This window comes from Arachis hypogaea, chromosome 5, assembly GCF_003086295.3.
Source record: "Arachis hypogaea cultivar Tifrunner chromosome 5, arahy.Tifrunner.gnm2.J5K5, whole genome shotgun sequence".
Classification (NCBI taxonomy): domain Eukaryota; kingdom Viridiplantae; phylum Streptophyta; class Magnoliopsida; order Fabales; family Fabaceae; genus Arachis; species Arachis hypogaea.
Genome location: NC_092040.1, coordinates 61,825,860 through 61,847,403, shown reverse-complemented (window position 1 = coordinate 61,847,403; position 21,544 = coordinate 61,825,860). Strand labels below are relative to the sequence as shown.

The 21,544-nt window shown below is 39.3% G+C and overlaps 1 non-coding gene across 1 annotated transcript; it reads left to right on the top strand.

The window, feature by feature from the left end:
• Positions 1-14,030: 14,030 nt before the first annotated feature.
• On the top strand, positions 14,031-14,138 carry LOC112804167 (small nucleolar RNA R71). Its single transcript, XR_003202786.1, has one exon. It is a non-coding gene; the product is annotated as a small nucleolar RNA R71 (small nucleolar RNA).
• The last annotated feature ends 7,406 nt before the right edge of the window (positions 14,139-21,544 follow it).

The following is a 21,544-nucleotide window of genomic DNA, read 5'->3' as shown; positions in this document are numbered from 1 at the left end:
TAATTAAAAAGATTTTGAAAAGAGCAATTAAAAAGATATGATTGAAAATTTTTTATGAAAAAGATTTGATTTTTGAAAAGACGAAAGAGAAAAACACAAAATGACACCAAACTTAAAACTTTTAGAAAATCAAACACTAATTTTCGAAAATTTTTAAGGGAAAAACACAAAGAGGACACCAAACTTAGAATTTTTATGAATCAAAAAGGGACTAAGAACATGCAAATTCGAAAATTAAAAGAAAAACAAAAGCATGCAATTGACACCAAACTTAAAATATGAACTAGACTCAACTAAAAGACTCTAAACCAACAAAAATAAAACAGTCCTAATCTAAGCAACAAGATAAGCCGTCAGTTGTCCAAACTCGAACAATCCCCGGCAACGGCGCCAAAAACTTGGTGCACGAAATTGCAATCACATTTTTGCAACTCCGCACAACTAACCAGCAAGTGCACTGGGTCGTCCAAGTAATACCTTGCGTGAGCAAGGGTCGATCCCACGGAGATTGTCGGCTTGAAGCAAGCTATGGTTATCTTGTAAATCTTAGTTAGGATATCAGAAATTATCAGGATTGATTGTGAAAAACAAAAGAACATGAAATGATTACTTGTTTTGCAGTAATAGAGAATAGGTTGAGGTTTTGGAGATGCTCTATCTTCTGGATCTCTGCTTTCCTACTGTCTTCTTCATCAAACACGCAAGGCTCCTTCCATGGCAAGCTGTATGTAGGGTTTCACCGTTGTCAATGGCTACCTCCCATCCTCTCAGTGAAAATGTTCCTATGCTCTGTCACAGCATGGCTAATCATCTGTCGGTTCTCGGTCAGGCCGGAATAGAATCCAGTGATTCTTTTGCGTCTGTCACTAACGCCCCGCCTGCTAGGAGTTTGAAGCACGTCACAGTCATTCAATCATTGAATCCTACTCAGAATACCACAGACAAGGTTTAGACCTTCCGGATTCTCTTGAATGCCGCCATCAATTCTAGCTTATACCACGAAGATTCCGATTAAAGAATCCAAGAGATAACTACTTAATCTAAGGTAGAACGGAGGTGGTTGTCAGGCACGCGTTCATAGTTGAGAATGATGATGATTGTCATGGATCATCACATTCATCCGGGTTAAGAACAAGTATTATCTTAGAATGGAAGCAAGCATGATTGAATAAGAAACAGTAGTAATTGCATTAATCCATCAAGACACAGCAGAGCTCCTCACCCCCAACCATGGGGTTTAGAGACTCATGCCGTGGAAAGTACACAAAGAAAACGTGTAAAGTGTCATGAGGTACAGATACAATGTCAAAAGATCCTATTAATAGTAAACTAGTAACCTAAGGTATACAGAAATGAGTAAATGACGTAAAAATCCACTTCTGGGTCCACTTGGCGTGTGCTTGGGCTGAGCAATGAAGCATTTTCGTGTAGAGACCTTTTCTGGAGTTAAACGCCAGCTTTTATGCCAGTTTGGGCGTTTAACTCCAAGTTTTATGCCAGTTCCAGCGTTAAACGCTGGAATTTCTGAGGCTGTTTTGCCACGCCGGTTTGGGCCATCAAATCTCGGGCAAAGTATGGACTATTATACATTGCTGGAAAGCCCAGAATGTCTACTTTCCAATGCCGTTGAGAGCGCGCCAATTGGGCTTCTGTAGCTCCAGAAAATCCACTTTGAGTGCAGGGAGGTCAGAATCCAACAACATCTGTAGTCCTTTTCAGTCTCTGAATCAGATTTTTGCTCAGGACCCTCAATTTCAGTCAGAAAATACCTGAAATCACAGAAAAACACACAAACTCATAGTAAAGTCCAGAAAAGTAAATTTTAACTAAAAACTAATAAAAATATACTAAAAACTAACTAAAATATACTAAAAACATACTAAAAACAATGCCAAAAAGCGTACAAATTATCCGCTCATCAACCTCCCAACACCAAACTTAGAGTTTGAATGTGGGGGTTCAACACCAAACCTAGAAGTTGGTTGTGGCCTCCCAACACCAAACTTAGAGTTTGACTGTGGGGGCTCTATTTGACTCTGTTTTGAGAGAAGCTCTTCATGCTTCCTCTCCATGGTTACAGGGAGATATCCTTGAGCCTTAAACACAAGGGAGTTCTCATTCACTTGAATGATCAATTCTCCTTTGTCAACATCAATCACAGCCTTTGCTGTGGCTAGGAAGGGTCTGCCAAGGATGATGGATTCATCCATGCACTTCCCAATCTCTAGGACTATGAAATCAGCAGGGATGTAATGGTCTTCAATCTTTACCAGAACATCCTCTACAAGTCCATAAGCTTGTTTTCTTGAATTGTCTACCATCTCTAGTGAGATTCTTGCAGCTTGTACCTCAAAGATCCCTAGCTTCTCCATTACAGAGAGAGGTGATGAGCGGATAATTTATACGCTTTTTGGCATTGTTTTTATATAGTTTTCAATAAGTTTGAGCTACTTTTAGGGATGTTTTTATTAGTTTTTATGTTAAATTCACATTTCTGGACTTTACTATGAGTTTGTGTGTTTTTCTGTGATTTCAGGTAAATTCTGGCTGAAATTGAGGGACTTGAGCAAAACTCTGAAGAAGGCTGACAAAAGGACTGCTGATGCTGTTGGAATCTGACCTCCCTGCACTCGAAATGGATTTTCTGGAGCTACAGAACTCCAAATGGCGCGCTCTCAACGGCGTTGGAAAGTAGACATCCAGAGCTTTCCAACAATACATAATAGTCCATACTTTATTCGGAGATTGACGATGTAACTTGGCGTTGAACGCCAAGTACATGCTGCTGTCTGGAGTTAAACGCCAGAAAAACGTCATGATCCGGAGTTGAACGCCCAAAACACGTCATAACTCGGAGTTCAACTCCAAGAGAAGCCTCAGCTCGTGGATTGATCAAGCTCAGCCCAAGCATACACCAAATGGGCCCCGGAAGTGGATTTATGCATCAATTACTTACTCATGTAAACCCTAGGAGCTAGTTCATTATAAATAGAACATTTAACTATTGTATTAGATGTCTTTTGACCACGTTTCATCCTTGGTCTCAGTTTTGTATTATTCTTCATCTTAGGAGGCCATTGAGCACGTTTCAAGGGGCTGGCCATTCGGCCATGCCTGAACCTTTTACTTATGTATTTTCAACGGTGGAGTTTCTGCACACCATAGATTAAGGGTGTGGAGCTCTGCTGTACCTCAAGTATTAATGCAATTCTATTGTCTTTTATTCAAATCCCTCTTATTCTTATTCCAAGATATTCATTCGTACCCAAGAACATGATGAATGTGATGACAAGTAACCCTCATTATCATTCTCACTTATGAACGCACGTGATTGACAACCACTTCCGTTCTACATGCAACAAGAGCTTGAATGTGTATCTCTTAGATTCCCCAACAGAATCTTCGTGGTATAGGTTAGATAGATGGCGGCATTCATGAGGATCCGGAAAGTCTAAACCTTGTCTGTGGTATTCCGAGTAGGACTCTATGATTGAATGACTGTGACGAGCTTCAAACTCCTGAAGGCTGGGCGTGATGACAAGCGCAAAAGAATCAAGGGATTCTATTCCAACCTGATTGAGAACCGACAGATGATTAGCCGTGCTGTGACAGAGCATAGGAACATTTTCACTAAGAGGATGGGATGTAGCCATTGACAACGGTGATGCCCTACATACAGCTTGCCATGGAAAGGAGTAAGAAGGATTGAGTTGAAGCAGTGGGAGAGCAGGCGTCCTTGAGCCATACAGTATCTTCATTCGCTTATCTGAAATTCCCACCAATGAGGCTACATGAGTACTCTATCCCTTTTATTATATATTTTCTTATTTCTATTTTCAAAAACCCATAAACCAATTTAATCTGCCTAACTGAGATTTACAAGGTGACCATAGCTTGCTTCATACCAACAATCTCTGTGGGATCGACCCTTACTCACGTAAGGTTTATTACTTGGACGACCCAGTACACTTGCTGGTTAGTTGAACGGAGTTGTGTCCACTCGTGCCAATTTCAAATTCCATAATTTTACAATTACGTGCAACTACAGCACCAAGTTGATGAATGCAACTCAAAGAATAGTGATCACAATTTCGTCCACCAAGTTTTTGGCGCCGTTGCCGGGGATTGTTCGAGTATGGATACAAAAAAATTTAGAAAATCATAAAAATCAAAAATATTTTGTGTTCTTGTTTGAGTCTTGTGTTAATTTTTAAGTTTGGTGTCAATTGCATGCTTTTAAAATTTTTTCTTACATTTTTTCGAAAATCTCATGCATTCATAGTGTTCTTCATGATCTTCAAGTTGTTCTTGACAAGTCTTCTTGTTTGATCTTGATGATTTCTTGTTTTATGTCTTTTGTTGTTTTTCATGTGCATTTTTGCATTCATATTTTCCATGCATTAAAGATTTCTAAGTTTGGTGTCTTGCATGTTTTCTTTGCATCAAAAATTTTTCAAAAAAATATGTTCTTGATGTTCATCATGATCTTCAAAGTGTTCTTGGTGTTCATCTTGACATTCATAGCATTCTTGCATGCATTCATTGTTTTGATCTAAAAATTTCATGCATTGAGTATTTTTGTTGTTTTTCTCTCTCATAATTAAAAATTCAAAAATCAAAAAAATATCTTTTCCTTATTTTCCTCCAAAATTTCGAAATTTTGGGTTGACTTGGTCAAAAATTTTTCAAAATTAGTTGTTTCTTACAAGTCAAGTCAAAATTTCAATTTTAAAAATCTTATCTTTTCAAAATCTTTTTCAAAAATCATATCTTTTTCATTTTTTTATATAATTTTCGAAAATTTCAAAAATCTTTTTCAAAATATTTTCAAAAATCTTTTTTTATCTTTATATCAAATTTTCGAAAATTAGCTAACAATTAATGTGATTGGTTCAAAAATTTGAAGTTTGTTACTTTCTTGTTAAGAAAGGTTCAATCTTTAAGTTCTAGAATCTTATCTTGTAGTTTCTTGTTAGTTAAGTCAATTTTAAAATTAAATCTTTCTCAAATATATCTTTTTATCTTTTTATCTTTTATCTTATCTTTTTCAAAAATTTTATCTTTTTCAAAATTTGATTTCAAAATATCTTATCTAACTTCTTATCTTCTTATCTTTTTCAAAATTTGATTTCAAATCTTTTTCAATCAACTAACTAACTTTTTGTTTGTTTCTTATCTTTTTCAAAACCACCTAACTACTTTTCCCTCTCTAATTTTCAAAAATTCTCTCTCTCTTTTTCAAAAATTCTTTTTGTTTTAAATTTTAATTCTAAACTTATCTTATCTTTAATTTTCGAAAATTACTAACCCCTTTTTCAAAATTATTTTCGAAAATTTCTCTTCTCTTCTCTTATTCTATTTAATTATTTAATTACTAACACTTCTCTTCACCTCTCTTCATCCAAAAATCCGAATCCATCCTTCTTCTTTCTTCTACCCCTTTCTTCTTCTACTAACATAAAGGAATCTCTATACTGTGACATAGAGGATTCCTCTTTCTTTTCTTGTTTTCTTCTCTTTCATATGAGCAGGAACAGGGAAAAAGGCACTCTTGTTGAAGTTGATCCAGAACCTGAAAGGACTCTGAAGAGAAAATTAAGAGAGGCTAAATTACAACAATCCAGAAACAACCTTTCAGAAATTTTCGAACAAGAGAAGGACATGGCAGCCGAAAATAATAATAATAATAATGCAAGGAGAATGCTTGGTGACTTCACAAAACCAGCATCCAAGTTTGATGGAAGAAGCATCTCCATTCCTGCCATTGGAGCCAATAACTTTGAGCTTAAGCCTCAACTAGTTGCATTAATGCAACAAAACTGCAAGTTTTATGGACTTCCATCTGAGGATCCTTATCAGTTTTTAACTGAGTTCTTGCAGATCTGTGAGACTGTAAAGACGAATGGAGTTGATTCTGAAGTCTACAGACTCATGCTTTTCCCTTTTGCTGTAAGAGACAGAGCTAGAATATGGTTGGATTCACAACCTAAGCTGGTCACTACTTTCTTAGATAAATTCTTTCCTCCTCAAAAGCTGAGCAAGCTGAGAGTGGATGTTCAAACCTTCAAACAAAAATATGGTGAATCCCTCTATGAAGCTTGGGAAAGATACAAGCAGCTGACCAAAAGATGCCCATCTGACATGTTTTCAGAATGGACCCTATTAGATATATTCTATTATGGTCTCTCTGAATTTTCGAAAATGTCATTGGACCATTCTGCAGGTGGATCTATTCACCTGAAGAAAATGCCTGAAGAGGCTCAAGAACTCATTAACATGGTTGCAAACAATCAGTTCATGTACACCTCTGGGAGGAATTCCATGAATAATGGGATACCTCAGAAGAAAGGAGTTCTTGAAATTGATGCTCTGAATGCCATAATGGCTCAGAACAGAGTGTTGACTCAACAGGTCAACATGATCTCTCAAAATCTGAATGGACTGCAACATGCATCCAACAGTACTAGAGAGGAAGCTTCTGAAGAAGCTTATGATCCTGAGAACCCTGCCATGGCAGAGGTTAATTATATGGGTGAACCTTATGGAAACACCTATAATCCATCATGGAGAAATCATCCAAATTTCTCCTGGAAGGATCAACAAAAGCCTCAACAAGGCTTTAACAATGGTGGACGCAATAGGCTGAGCAATAGTAAGCCATATCCATCATCTTCTCAGCAACAGACAGAGAATTTAGAACAAAACACTTCTAATTTAGCCAATATTGTCTCTGATCTGTCAAAGGCCACTTTCAGTTTCATGAATGAAACAAGATCCTCCATTAGAAATTTGGAGGCACAAGTGGGCCAGCTGAGTAAGAAAGTCATAGAAACTCCTCCAAGTATTCTCCCAAGCAATACAGAAGAGAATCCAAAAGGAGAGTGCTAGGCCATTGATTTACTCAAAGTGGCCGAATGCACTAGGGAGGAGGAGGACGAAAATCCTAGTGAGGAAGACCTCCTGGGACGTCCTTCAAGCAAGAAGGAGTTTCCCATTAAGGATCCAGAGGAATCTGAGGCTCATATAGAGACCATAGAGATTCCATTAAATCTCCTTCTGCCATTCATGAGCTCTGAAGACTATTCTTCCTCTGAAGAGGATGAAGATGTGACTGGAGAGCAAGTTGCTCAATACTTAGGAGCTATCATGAAGCTGAATGCCAAGTTGTTTAGTAATGAGACTTGGGAAAGTGAACCTCCCCTGCTCATTAATGAACTAGACACTTGGATTCAGAGAACTCTACCTCAAAAGAAACAAGATCCTAGCAAGTTCCTAATACCTTGTACCATTGGCACCATAAGCTTTGAAAAAGCTCTATGTGATCTAGGGTCAGGGATAAATCTTATGCCACTCTCTGTAATGGAGAAGCTAGGGATCATTGAGGTACAACCTGCCTTGTTCTCATTGCAATTGGCAGATAAGTCATTGAGACAAGCTTATGGGACAGTAGAGGACGTTTTAGTAAAGGTTGAAGGCCTTTACATCCCTGCTGATTTCATAATCCTAGACATTAGGAAGGAAGATGATGAATGCATCATCCTAGGAAGACCTTTCCTAGCCACAGCAGGAGCTGTGATAGATGTCAACAGAGGAGAATTAGTCTTTCAATTGAATGGGGACTACCTTGTGGTTAAGGCACATGGCCATCCTTCTGTGACAAAAGAGAGTAAGCAGGAAGAGCTTCTCTCAGTTCAGAGTCAAGAAGAACCCACACAGTCAAACTCTAAGTTTGGTGTTGTGAGGCCACAACCAAACTCTAAGTTTGGTGTTAAAATCCCATATCCAAACTCTAAGTTTGGTGTTGGGACTACACACTAACATTGACCTGATCACCTTGTGGTTCCATGAGAGCCACTGTCAAGCTAATGACATTAAAGAAGCGCTTGTTGGGAGGCAACCCAATTTTATTTATCTAACTTTTATTTTATTTTATTTTATTGTTACTTTGTGTTTTATTAGGTACATGATCATGAGGAGTCACGAAAAAATCAAAAAAAAAAATTAAAAACAGAGTCAAAAACAGAAGAAAAAAATTTTCACCCTGGAGGTAGCGCAGACTGGCGTTCAACGCCAGTAAGATGCATCTGTCTGGCGTTCAACGCCAGAACAGAGCACCATTCTGGCGCTAAACGCCAGAAACAAGCAACATCCTGGCGCTGAACGCCAGGAATGTGCCTAGAGGAGACAAGCTGGCGCTGAACGCCAGCAACAAGCATGAAACTGGCGTTCAACGCCAGAAACATGCATTACATGGGCGTTGAACGCCCAGAACGTGCACCAATGGGCGTTTGAACGCCAGAGTGATGCACGAAGGCAATTTACATGCCTATAGGGTGAAGGAATGGTATTTCTTTTCACCTCAGGATCTGTGGACCCCACAGGATCACCTCAGGATCTGTGGACCCCACAGGATCCCCACCTACCATATTCCCACCTTTTCTTTTAATCCTAATCACACTCTCCTAATCCTAATCTCATTTCACTCTTTCCCATGTCACACTTCCCAAAATCCTTCACCAATCACCTCCACTCCTCTTCCCAATTACCCCATTCACCATTCACATCAACCCACTCTTCCCCATAAACCCCACCTACCTTCATAAAATTCAAATTCAATTTCCCACCCATTCCCACCCAAAATGGCCGAACACCCACCCTCCCCTCTCCCTATAAATACCCTTCCATTCTCCTTCATTTTCACACAACACAACCCCTTCTTCTCCCACATAGCCGAACCTACTTCTTCCCCTCTCTACCATTTTCTCTTCTTCTTCTTCTACTCTTCTTTTCTTTCTTGCTCGAGGGCGAGCAAATTTTTAAGTTTGGTGTGGTAAAAGCATAAGCTTTTTGTTTTTCCATTACCATCAATGGCACCAAAGGCCGGCGTATCCTCTAGAAAAGGAAAAGGGAAGACAAAAGCTTCCACCTCCGAGTCATGGGAGAAGGAAAGATTCATCTCCAAGAGCCATCAAGACCACTTCTATGATGTTGTGGCAAAGAAGAAGGTGATCCCCGAGGTCCCTTTCAAGCTCAAAAAGAATGAGTATCCGGAAATCCGACATGAAATCCAAAGAAGAGGTTGGGAAGTCCTAACCAACCCCATGCAACAAGTCGGAATATTGATGGTTCAAGAGTTCTATGCCAATGCATGGATCACTATAAACCATGATCAAAGTATGAACCCGAATCCAAAGAACTATCTCACAATGGTTCGGGGGAAATACTTAGATTTTAGTCCGGAAAATGTGAGGTTGGCATTTCACTTGCCCATGATGCAAGAAGATGAACGCCCCTACACTAGAAGAGTCAACTTTAATCAAAGGTTTGACCAAGTCCTAATGGACATATGTGTGGAAGGAGTTCAGTGGAGAATAGACTCCAAAGGCAAGCCAGTTCAACTAAGAAGACTGGATCTCAAGCCTGTGGCTAGAGGATGGTTGGAGTTCATCCAAAGATCCATCATTCCTACTAGCAACCGATCTGAAGTTACTATGGATCGGGCCATCATGATCCATAGTATCATGATTGGAGAGGAAGTAGAAGTTCATGAGGTCATCTCCAATGAACTCTACAAAATAGCCGATAAGTCCTCCACCATGGCAAGGCTAGCTTTTCCTCACCTCATTTGCCATCTGTGCTACTCAGCTGGAGTCATCATAGAAGGAGATACCCCCATTGAAGAAGACAAGCCCATCACCAAGAAAAGGATGGAGCAAGCCAGAGAAGCTCCTCACGGCCCTCAAGAAGTGCATGAGGAAGCTCATCATCAACAAATTCCTGAAATGCCTCAAGGAATGCACTTTCCTCCCAACAACTATTGGGAGCAACTCAATACCTCCTTAGAAGATTTGAGCCACAATGTGGAACAATTAAGGGTGGAACATCATGAGCACTCCATCATTCTCCAAGAAATAAGAGAAGATCAAAGAGCAATGAGGGAGGAGCAACAAAGGCAAGGAAGGGACATAGAAGAGCTTAAGGACATTGTTGGTCCTTCAAGAAGAAGACGCCACTAGAGGTGGATTCATTCCTTGTTCTTTATTTCTTTCTATTTTCGGTTTTTAGTATTATATTTATCTATGTTTTATGTATTTATTTCATGATCATTAGTATGTAACCATGCCTTAAAGTTATGAATAAATCCATTAATCCTTCACCTCTCTTAAATGAAAAATGTTTTAATTCAAAAGAACAAGAAGTACATGAATTTCGAATTTATCCTTGAATTTAATTTAATTATATTGATGTGGTGACAACACTTTTTGTTTTCTGAATGAATGCTTGAACAGTGCATATTTTTGATCTTGTTGTTTATGAGTGTTAAAATTGTTGGCTCTTGAAAGAATGATGAACAAAGAGAAATGTTATTGATGATTTGAAAAAAATCATGAAATTGATTCTTGAAGCAAGAAAAAGCAGTGAAAAAGGAAGCTTGCGAAAAAAAAATGGCGAAAAAAAATAATAGAAAGAAAAAGAAGGAGCAGTAGAAAAAGCCAATAGCCCTTAAAACCAAAAGGCAAGTGTAAAAAGGATCCAAGGCTTTGAGCATCAATGGATAGGAGGGCCCAAGGAAATTAAATCCAGGCCTAAGCGGCTAAATCAAGCTGTCCCTAACCATGTGCTTGTGTCATGAAGGTCCAAGTGAAAAGCTTAAGACTGAGTGGTTAAAGTCGTGATCCAAAGCAAAAGAGTGTGCTTAAGAGCTCTGGACACCACTAACTGGGGACTCTAGCAAAGCTGAGTCACAATCTGAAAAGGTTCACCCAGTCATGTGTCTGTGGCATTTGTGTATCCGGTGGTAATACTGGAAAACAAAGTGCTTAGGGCCACGGCCAAGACTCATAAGTAGCTGTGTTCAAAGAATCAACATGCTTAACTAGGAAAGTCAATAAACACTATCTGAAATTCTAAGTTCCTAGAGAAGCCAATCACTCTAAACTTCAAAGGAAAAAGTGAGATGCCAAAACTGTTCAGAAGCAAAAAGCTACAAGTCCCGCTCATCTAATTAAATTAATATTCATTGATATTCTGGAATTTATAGTATATTCTCTTCTTTTATCCTATTTGATTTTCAGTTGCTTGGGGACAAGCAACAATTTAAGTTTGGTGTTGTGATGAGCGGATAATTTATACGCTTTTTGGCATTGTTTTTATATAGTTTTCAATAAGTTTGAGCTACTTTTAAGGATGTTTTCATTAGTTTTTATGTTAAATTTACATTTCTGGACTTTACTATGAGTTTGTATGTTTTTCTGTGATTTCAGGTAAATTCTGGCTGAAATTGAGGGACTTGAGCAAAACTCTGAAGAAGGCTGACAAAAGGACTGCTGATGCTGTTGGAATCTGACCTCCCTGCACTCGAAATGGATTTTCTGGAGCTACAGAACTCCAAATGGCGCGCTCTCAACGGCGTTGGAAAGTAGACATCCAGAGCTTTCCAGCAATACATAATAGTCCATACTTTATTCGGAGATTGACGACGTAACTTGGCGTTGAACGCCAAGTACATGCTGCTGTCTGGAGTTAAACGCCAGAAAAACGTCATGATCCGGAGTTGAACGCCCAAAACACGTCATAACTCAGAGTTCAACTCCAAGAGAAGCCTCAGCTCGTGGATTGATCAAGCTCAGCCCAAGCATACACCAAATGGGCCCCGGAAGTGGATTTATGCATCAATTACTTACTCATGTAAACCCTAGGAGCTAGTTCATTATAAATAGAACATTTAACTATTGTATTAGATGTCTTTTGACCACGTTTCATCCTTGGTCTCAGTTTTGTATTATTCTTCATCTTAGGAGGCCATTGAGCACGTTTCAGGGGGCTGGCCATTCGGCCATGCCTGAACCTTTTACTTATGTATTTTCAACGGTGGAGTTTCTGCACACCATAGATTAAGGGTGTGGAGCTCTGCTGTACCTCAAGTATTAATGCAATTCTATTGTCTTTTATTCAAATCCCTCTTATTCTTATTCCAAGATATTCATTCGTACCCAAGAACATGATGAATGTGATGACAAGTAACCCTCATTATCATTCTCACTTATGAACGCACGTGATTGACAACCACTTCCGTTCTACATGCAACAAGAGCTTGAATGTGTATCTCTTAGATTCCCCAACAGAATCTTCGTGGTGTAAGTTAGATAGATGGCGGCATTCATGAGGATCCGGAAAGTCTAAACCTTGTCTGTGGTATTCCGAGTAGGACTCTATGATTGAATGACTGTGACGAGCTTCAAACTCCTGAAGGCTGGGCGTGATGACAAGCGCAAAAGAATCAAGGGATTCTATTCCAACCTGATTGAGAACCGACAGATGATTAGCCGTGCTGTGACAGAGCATAGGAACGTTTTCACTGAGAGGATGGGATGTAGCCATTGACAACGGTGATGCCCTACATACAGCTTGCCATTGAAAGGAGTAAGAAGGATTGAGTTGAAGCAGTGGGAGAGCAGGCGTCCTTGAGCCATACAGTATCTTCATTCGCTTATCTGAAATTCCCACCAATGAGGCTACATGAGTACTCTATCCCTTTTATTATATATTTTCTTATTTCTATTTTCAAAAACCCATAAACCAATTTAATCTGCCTAACTGAGATTTACAAGGTGACCATAGCTTGCTTCATACCAACAATCTCTGTGGGATCGACCCTTACTCACGTAAGGTTTATTACTTGGACGACCCAGTACACTTGCTGGTTAGTTGAACGGAGTTGTGTCCACTCGTGCCAATTTCAAATTCCATAATTTTACAATTACGTGCAACTACAGCACCAAGTTGATAAATGCAACTCAAAGAATAGTGATCACAATTTCGTCCACCAAGAGGCATGATGTTTATGCTTGACCCTAGGTCACACAGAGCCTTCTCAAAGTGCCTATGGTACAAGATATTGAGAACTTCCCAGGGTCCTGTCTGTTTTGAGGTAATCTCTGCCTAGTCAAGTCATCCAGTTCTTTGGTGAGCAAAGGGGGTTCATCCTCCTAAGTCTCATTACCAAATAACTTGTCATTTAGCTTCATGATTGCTCCAAGGTACTTAGCAACTTGCTCTTCAGTGACATCTTCGTCCTCTTCTGAGGAAGAATACTCATCAGAGCTCATGAATGGCAGAAGTAAATCCAATGGAATCTCTATGGTCTCAGTGTGAGCCTCAGATTCCCACGGATCCTCATTAGGGAACTCATTGGAGGCCAGTAGACATCCATTGAGGTCTTCCTCGGTGGCGATCACTGCCTCTTCCTCCTCTCCAAATTCGGCCATGTTAATGGCCTTACACTCTCCTTTTGGATTTTCTTCTGTATTGCTTGGAAGAGTACTAGGAGGGAGTTCAGTAACTTTCTTACTCAGCTGACCCACTTGTGCCTCCAAGTTTCTAATGGAGGACCTTGTTTCAGTCATGAAACTTTGAGTGGTTTTGATTAGATCAGAGACCATGGTTGCTAAGTCAGAGTGGCTCTGCTTAGAATTCTCTGTCTGTTGCTGAGAAGATGATGGAAAAGGCTTGCCATTGCTAAACCTGTTTCTTCCACCATTATTATTGTTGTCAAAACCTTGTTGAGGTCTCTGTTGATCCTTCCATGAGAGATTTGGATGATTTCTCCATGAAGGATTATAGGTGTTCCCATAGGGTTCTCCCACGTAATTCACCTCTTCCATTGATGGGTTCTCAGGATCATAAGCTTCTTCTTCAAATGAAGCGTCCTTAGTACTGCATGGTGCAGCTTGCATTCCAGACAGACTTTGAGAAATCATATTGACTTGCTGAGTCAATATTTTGTTCTGAGCCAATATGGCATTCAGAGTATCAATCTCAAGAACTCCTTTCTTCTGATTCGTCCCATTGTTCACAGGATTCCTTTCAGAAGTGTACATGAATTGGTTATTTGCAACCATTTCAATGAGTTCTTGAGCTTCTGCAGGCGTCTTCTTCAGATGAAGAGATCCTCCAGCAGAGCTGTCCAATGACGTCTTAGACAGTTCAGACAGACCATCATAGAAGATACCTATGATGCTCCATTCAAAAAGCATGTCAGAAGGACACTTTCTGATCAATTGTTTGTATCTTTCCCAAGCTTCATAGAGGGATTCACCTTCCTTCTGTCTGAAGGTTTGGACTTCCACTCTAAGCTTACTCAATTTTTGAGGTGGAAAGAACTTTGCCAAGAAGGCATTGACTAGCTTTTCCCAAGATTCAGGCTTTCTTTAGGTTGTGAGTCCAACCATATCCTAGCTCTATCTCTTACAGCAAAAGGGAATAGCATAAGTATGTAGACCTCAGGGTCAACCCCATTGGTCTTGACAGTGTCACAGATTTGCAAGAATTCAGCTAAAAAATGATGAGGATCTTCCAATGGAAGTCCATGAAACTTGCAGTTCTGTTGCATTAGAGAAACTAATTGAGGCTTAAGCTCAAAGTTGTTTGCTCCAATGGCAGGGATAGAGATGCTTCTCCCATAGAAGTCAGGAGTAGGTGCAGTAAAGTCACCCAGCACCTTCCTTGCATTGTTGGCATTGTTGTTGTTTTCAGCTGCCATGTCTTATTCTTGTTTGAAGATTTCTTTTAGGTCCTCTTTAGAGAGTGGTGCTTTAGCTTCTCTTAGCTTTCGCTTTAAGGTCCTTTCAGGTTCAGGGTCAGCCTCAACAAGAATGCTTTTGTCTTTGCTCCTACTCATATGAAAGAGAAGAGAATAAGAAAATATGGAATCCTCTATGTCACAGTATAGAGATTCCTTGAGGTGTCAGAGGAAAAGAAAAATAGAAGGAAGAGGTAGAAGAATTCGAACTTATCAAGAAAGATAGAGTTCGAATTGTGCATTGAGGAGGAGTGTTAGTCCATTAATAAAAGGATGTGAGAAGAGGGGAAGAAATTTTTGAAAATTAAAGTGAATTAATTAAAAGAAATTTTGAAAAATGTAAATGATTTTCAAAAAATAAGATTGGGAAAGAAATTAAGTGATTTTTGAAAAAGATTTTGAAAGTAGAAATCAAAAAGATATGATTGAAAACTATTTTGAAAAAGATGTGATTAAAAAGATATGATTGAAAAGTTATGGTTTTAAAAAGATATGATTGAGAAGATGTGATTTGAAAAATAATTTAAAAAGATTTGATTTTGAAAATTAATGACTTGGCTAACAAGAAATTTAAAAGATATGATTCAGACATTAAACCTTTCTCAACAGAAAAGGCAACATACTTGAAATGTTGAATCAAATCATTAATTGTTAGCAAGTATTTTTAAAAATGAAAAGAAATTGATTTTGAAAATATATGATTGAAAAGATATGATTTGAAAAATATTTGATTTGAAAAATTATGAAAACTTGAAATTTGAATTAAAACAAAATCTTCTCTCTTGTGCCATCCTGGCGTTAAACGCCCAGAATGGTATACATTCTGGCGTTTAACACCCAAAATGCTACCCTTTTGGGCGTTAAACGCCCAGCCAGGTACCCTGGCTGGCATTTAAATGCCAGTTTTCCTTCTTCACTGGGTGTTTTGAACCCCCAGCTTTTTCTGTGTAATTCCTCTGCTGTATGTTCTGAATCTTCAATTTTCTGTATTATTGACTTGAAAAGACACAAAGAAAATTTTTTTTGAATTTTTAATGATGAGGAATAATCAAAATGCAACTAAAATCAAATAAACAATGCATGCAAGACACCAAACTTAGAAGTTTGTATACTATTGACACTAACAAATTGAAAATGCATATGAGAAACAACAAAACACTCAAGACAAGAGAATTTAAAGATCAAAGTAAGGAAATCATCAAGAACAACTTGAAGATCAATGAAGACACATGAATGAATTCGAAAAAAATGCAAGAAGAATAGAAACATGCAATTGACACCAAACTTAAAATGAGACACTAGACTCAACAAGAAACATAAAATATTTTTGGTTTTAAGATTTTATAATTTTTTTGGATTTTTTTTTTTGAAAATTGAGTGAAAAAGAAAATAAGGATATCAAAGTTCTTAATGAGAATTCCATGAATCATGCAATGTTAGTATAAAGCTTCAGTCTAAAGAAATTAGACATGGCTAGCCAAGCTTCAGCAGGACATTACATTCAAGAGCTAATTTGATGAGAATCAATCAGCTTTGGTGATGATAAGAACATCACCTTGAAACACTAGAATTCATTCTTAAGAACTCTGAAGAAAAATACCTAAGCTAAGCAACAAAATGAACCGTCAGTTGTCCAAACTCAAACAATCCCCGGCAATGGTGCCAAAAACTTGGTGCACGAAATTGTGATCATCAATGGCGCCATCAACATGGTACGCTCAATTGCAATCTCAACTCTTTATCACAACTTCGCACAACTAACCAGCAAGTGCACTGGGTCGTCCAAGTAATAAACCTTACGCGAGTAAGGGTCGATCCCACGGAGATTGTTGGTATGAAGCAAGCTATGGTCATCTTGTAAATCTCAGTCAGGCAGATTCAAATGGTTATGGATGATTTATGAATAAAGCATAAAATAAAGATAGAGATGCTTATGTAATTCATTGATAAGAATTTCAGATAAGCGTATGGAGATGCTTTGTCCCTTCCGTCTCTCTGCTTTCCTACTATCTTCATCCAATCCTTCTAACTCCTTTCCATGGGAAGCTGTATGTTGGGCATCACCATTGTCAGTGGCTACGGTCCCGTCCTCTCAGTGAAAATGTTCAACGCGCTCTGTCACAGCACGGCTAATCATCTGTCGGTTCTCAATCAGCTTGGAATAGAATCCAGTGATTCTTTTGCGTTTGTCACTAATGCCCAGCCTTCAGGAGTTTGAAGCTCGTCACAGTCATTCAATCCTTGAATCCTACTCAAAATACCACAGACAAGGTTTAGACCTTCCGGATTCTCTTGAATGCCGCCATCAATTCTAGCTTATACCACGAAGATTCTAATTAAGGAATCCAAGAGATAAACATTCAAGCCTTGTTTGCTTGTAGAACGGAAGTGGTTGTCAGGCACGCGTTCATAAGTGAGAATGATGATGAGCGTCACATAATCATCACATTCATCATGTTCTTGGGTGCGAATGAATATCTTAGAATAAGAATAAGCAGAATTGAATAGAAGAACAATAGTAATTGCATTAATACTCGAGATACAGCAGAGCTCCACACCTTAATCTATGGTGTGTAGAAACTCCACCATTGAAAATACATAAGTGATAATGGTGATCATTGGCTTCGGCCCCAGAGAGGGAACCAGAAGAACCGAGATGAAAATACAATAGCAAAAGGTCTTATTTGTAGAGAACTAGTAGCTTAGGGTTTACAAAGATGAGTAAATGACATAAAAATCCACTTTCGGGCCCACTTGGTGTGTGCTTGGGCTGAGCATTGAAGCTTTCATGTGTAGAGACTTTTCCTGGAGTTAAACGCCAGCTTTTGTGCCAGTTTGGGCGTTTAACTCCCATTCTTGTGCCAGTTCCGGCGTTAAACGCCAGAATTCTTGAGCTGATTTGGAACGCCTGTTTGGGCCATCAAATATCAGGCAAAGTATGGATTATTATAAATTTCTGGAAAGCCCAGGATGTCTACTTTCCAACGCAATTGAGAGCGCGCCAATTGGGCTTCTGTAGCTCTAGAAAATCCACTTCGAGTGCAGGGAGGTCAGAATCCAACAGCATCTGCAGTCCTTTTCAGCCTCTGAATCAGTTTTTTGCTCAGGTCTCTCAATTTCAGCCAGAAAATACCTGAAATCACAGAAAAGTCCAGTAAAGTCCAAAAAAGTGAATTTTAACTAAAAACTAATAAAAATATCATGAAAACTAACTAAAACATAATAAAAACATACTAAAAATAATACCAAAAAGCGTATAAATTATCCGCTCATCAACAAGTAACTAATCAAAAGGTGTCCTTCTGACATGCTTCCAGAATGGAGCGTCATATGCATATTCTATGATGGTCTGTCTGAATTATCAAAGATGTCAATGGACCATTCTGCTGGTAGATCTCTTCATCTGAAAACCCCTGCAGAAGACCAGGAACTCATTAAGATGGTTACAAATAACTAGTTCATGTACACTTCTGAAAGAACTCCTGTGAATAATGGGATGACTCAGAAGAAATGAGCTCTTAAGATTGATACTCTGAATGCCATATTGGCTCAGAACAAAATATTGACTCAGCAAGTCAAAATGATTTCTCAGAATCTGACTGGATTGCAAGCTGCATCTGGTAGTACTAAATAAGCCTCCTCTGAAGGAGAAGCTTATGACCCTGAGAATCCTGCAATGAAAGAGGTGAATTACATAGGAGAACCCTATGGAAACACCTATAATCCTTCATGGATGAATCATCCAAATTTCTCATGGAAGGTTCAACAAAAGCCTCAACAAGGATTTAACAACAATAATGGTGGGAGAAATAGGTTTGTCATAGCAAGCATTTTCCATCATCTTCTCATCAACAGACAGAGAATTCTGAGCAGAGCCACTCTAGCTTAGCAAACATAGTCTCTGATCTATCTAAGGCCACTCTCAGTTTCATGAATGAAACAAGGTCCTCCATCAGAAATTTAGAGGCACAAGTGGGTCAGCTGAGTAAAAGAGTTACTGAAACTTCTCCTAGTACTCTCCCAAGCAATACAGAAGAGAATCCAAAAAGAGAGTGCAAGGCCATAACTATAACCAAAATGGCTGAACCTGGAGAGAGTAAAAAGGCAGTGATTCCTAGTGAGGAAGACCTCAAGTGACGTCCACTGACCAATAAAAAGTCTCCTATTGAGGAACCAAAGGAATCTGAGGCTTATACAGAGACCATAGAGATTCCATTAAACTTACCTTTGCCATTCATGAGCTCTGATGAGTATTCTTCCTCAAAAGAGGACGAAGACATAGTTGAAGAGCAAGTTGCTCAGTATCTAGGAGCAATCATGAAGCTGAATGCCAAGTTATTTGGTAATGAGACTTGGGAGGATGAACCTCCATTGCTCATCAATGAACTGAATAACTGGATTCAACAGACATTACCTCAAAAGAAACCGGATCCTAAAAAGTTCTTAATACCTTGCACTATAGGCACCATGACCTTTGAGAAGACTCTGTGTGACCTGGGGTCAGGTATCAACCTCATGCCACTCTCTGTAATGGAGAAACTAAGGATCTTTGAGGTGCAAGCTGCAAGAATCTCACTAGAGATGGTAGACAAATCAATGAAACAGGCTTATAGACTTGTAGAGGACGTCTTAGTGAAGGTTGAAGGCCTTTGCATCCCTGCTGACTTCATAATCCTAGACACAGGAAAGGATGAGGATGAATCCATCATCCTTGGAAGACCCTTCCTAGCCACAGCAAGGGCTGTGATTGATGTGGACAGAGGAGAGTTAGTCCTTCAATTGAATGAGGACTACCTTGTGTTTAAGACTCAATGATCGTCTTTTGTAAACATGGAGAAGAAGCATGAAAAGCTTCTCTCAATACAGAGTCAGACAGAGTCCCCATGCTCAACTTCTAAGTTTGGTGTTGGGAGGCCACAATCATGCTCTGAGCATCTGTGAAGCTCTGTAAGAGCTTCCTGTCAAGCTATTGACATTAAAGAAGCGATTATTGGGAGGCAACCCAATTTTATTTATCTATATTAATTACGTTTTCATTTTATTTTCTATTGTTATTATATGTTTTCTTTAGGTTGATGATCATGTGAAGTCACAAAAATAGATACAAAATTAAAGCATAATCAAAAGCAACATCAAAAATAGCACACCCTAGAAGACGAGCTTACTGGTATTTAAACGCCAGTAAGGATAGCAAAACGGGCGTTTAACGCCCAATTTGGCAGCATTCTTAGCGTTAAACGCCAACAATGGCACCCGGACTGGCGTTTAACACCAGAAAAGGGTGTCTGGTGTCTGACTGGTGTTAAACGCCAGTAAGGGTAGCAGAATGGGCGTTTAACGCCCAGTCTGGCAGTATTCTGGGCGTTAAACGTCAGAATTGGCAGCCAGCCTAGCGTTTAACACCTGGAAAGGCAGCAAAGCTAGCGTTTAACGCCAGAAATGGCACACAGAGGGCGTTTACATGCCAGAAAGGTGCAGGGATGAGAATTCCTTGACACCTCAGGATCTGTGGACCCCACAAGGTTCCTACCTATCCCAACTCACTCTCTCCCTTCTTACACCTTTCCAAAACACTCTTTCCAAATCCATTCACCTATCAAATCCTACCCTCTTCCCCATAATCTCTTCACCACTCACATTCATCCACTATTTCCCAAAATAAACCCCACCTACCTCACCATTCAAATTCAAAACCATTCCCCTCCTAAACCCACCCTTTCTCACACAGATTCCCTCTCTCCCTTACCCTATAAATACCCTTCTTCACTCCTTTATTTTCACACATCACCAACACTTCCTACCCCCTTGGCTGAACCCTTCACACACCTCTATCTCCTCCAATTCTTCTTCTTCTCCTCCTTTCTTTCTTTTTTTGCTTGAGGACGAGCAAACCTTTTAAGTTTGATGTGGGAAAAAGTGTTGTTTTTTGTTTTTCCATAACTATTAATGGCACCTAAGACCGGAGAAACCTTTAGAAAGAGGAAAGGGAAGGCAATTTCTTCCACCTCCGAGTCATGGGAGATGGAGAGATTCATCTCAAAGGTCCATCAAGACTACTTCTATGAAGTTGTGGCTAAGAAAAAGGTGATCCCCGAGGTCCCCTTCAAGCTCAAAAAGAGCGAATATCCGGAGATCCGACGAGAGGTTCAGAGAAGAGGTTGGGAAGCTCTCACCAACCCCATCCAACAAGTCGGATTCTTAATGGTTCAAGAGTTCTATGCTAATGCATGGATCACTAAGAACCATGATCAAAGTGTCAACCCGAACCCAAAGAATTGGCTCACAGTGGTTCGGGGGAAATACTTGGATTTCAGTCCAGAAACCGTGAGGTTGGTGGTGCACGAAATTGTGATCTCAATGGCACAAACAACTTGGTACACACAATTGTAATCTCAACTCTTTTTCACAACTTCGCACAACTAACCAGCAAATGCACTAGGTCGTCTAAGTAATAAACCTTACGTGAGTAAGGCTTGATCCCACGGAGATTGTCAGCTTGAAGCAAGCTATGGTCATCTTGTAAATCTCAGTCAGGCGGATTCAAATGGTTATAGAGTTTGAAAATTTAAAAGATAAATAAGCATAAAATAAAGATAGAGATACTTATGTAATTCATTGGTGGGAAATTCAGATAAGCGTATGGAGATGCATTGTTCCTTTTGAATCTCTGCTTTCCTATTACCTTCATCCAATCCTTCATACTTCTTTCCATGGCAAGCTGTGTATTGGGTGTCACCGTTGTCAATGGCTACTTCCCGTCCTCTCAGTGAAAATGGTTCTCTACGGTTTCTATACGGCTAATCAACTATTGGATTTCTCATCTCGGATGAAAAATACCATGCACAGATATCGTATGGCTAATCAGCTGTTAGTTCTCGATCGTGTAAGAATAGGATTTACTATCCTTTTACGTCTATCACTACGCCCTACAGTCGCGAGTTTGAAGCTCGTCACAATCATCCC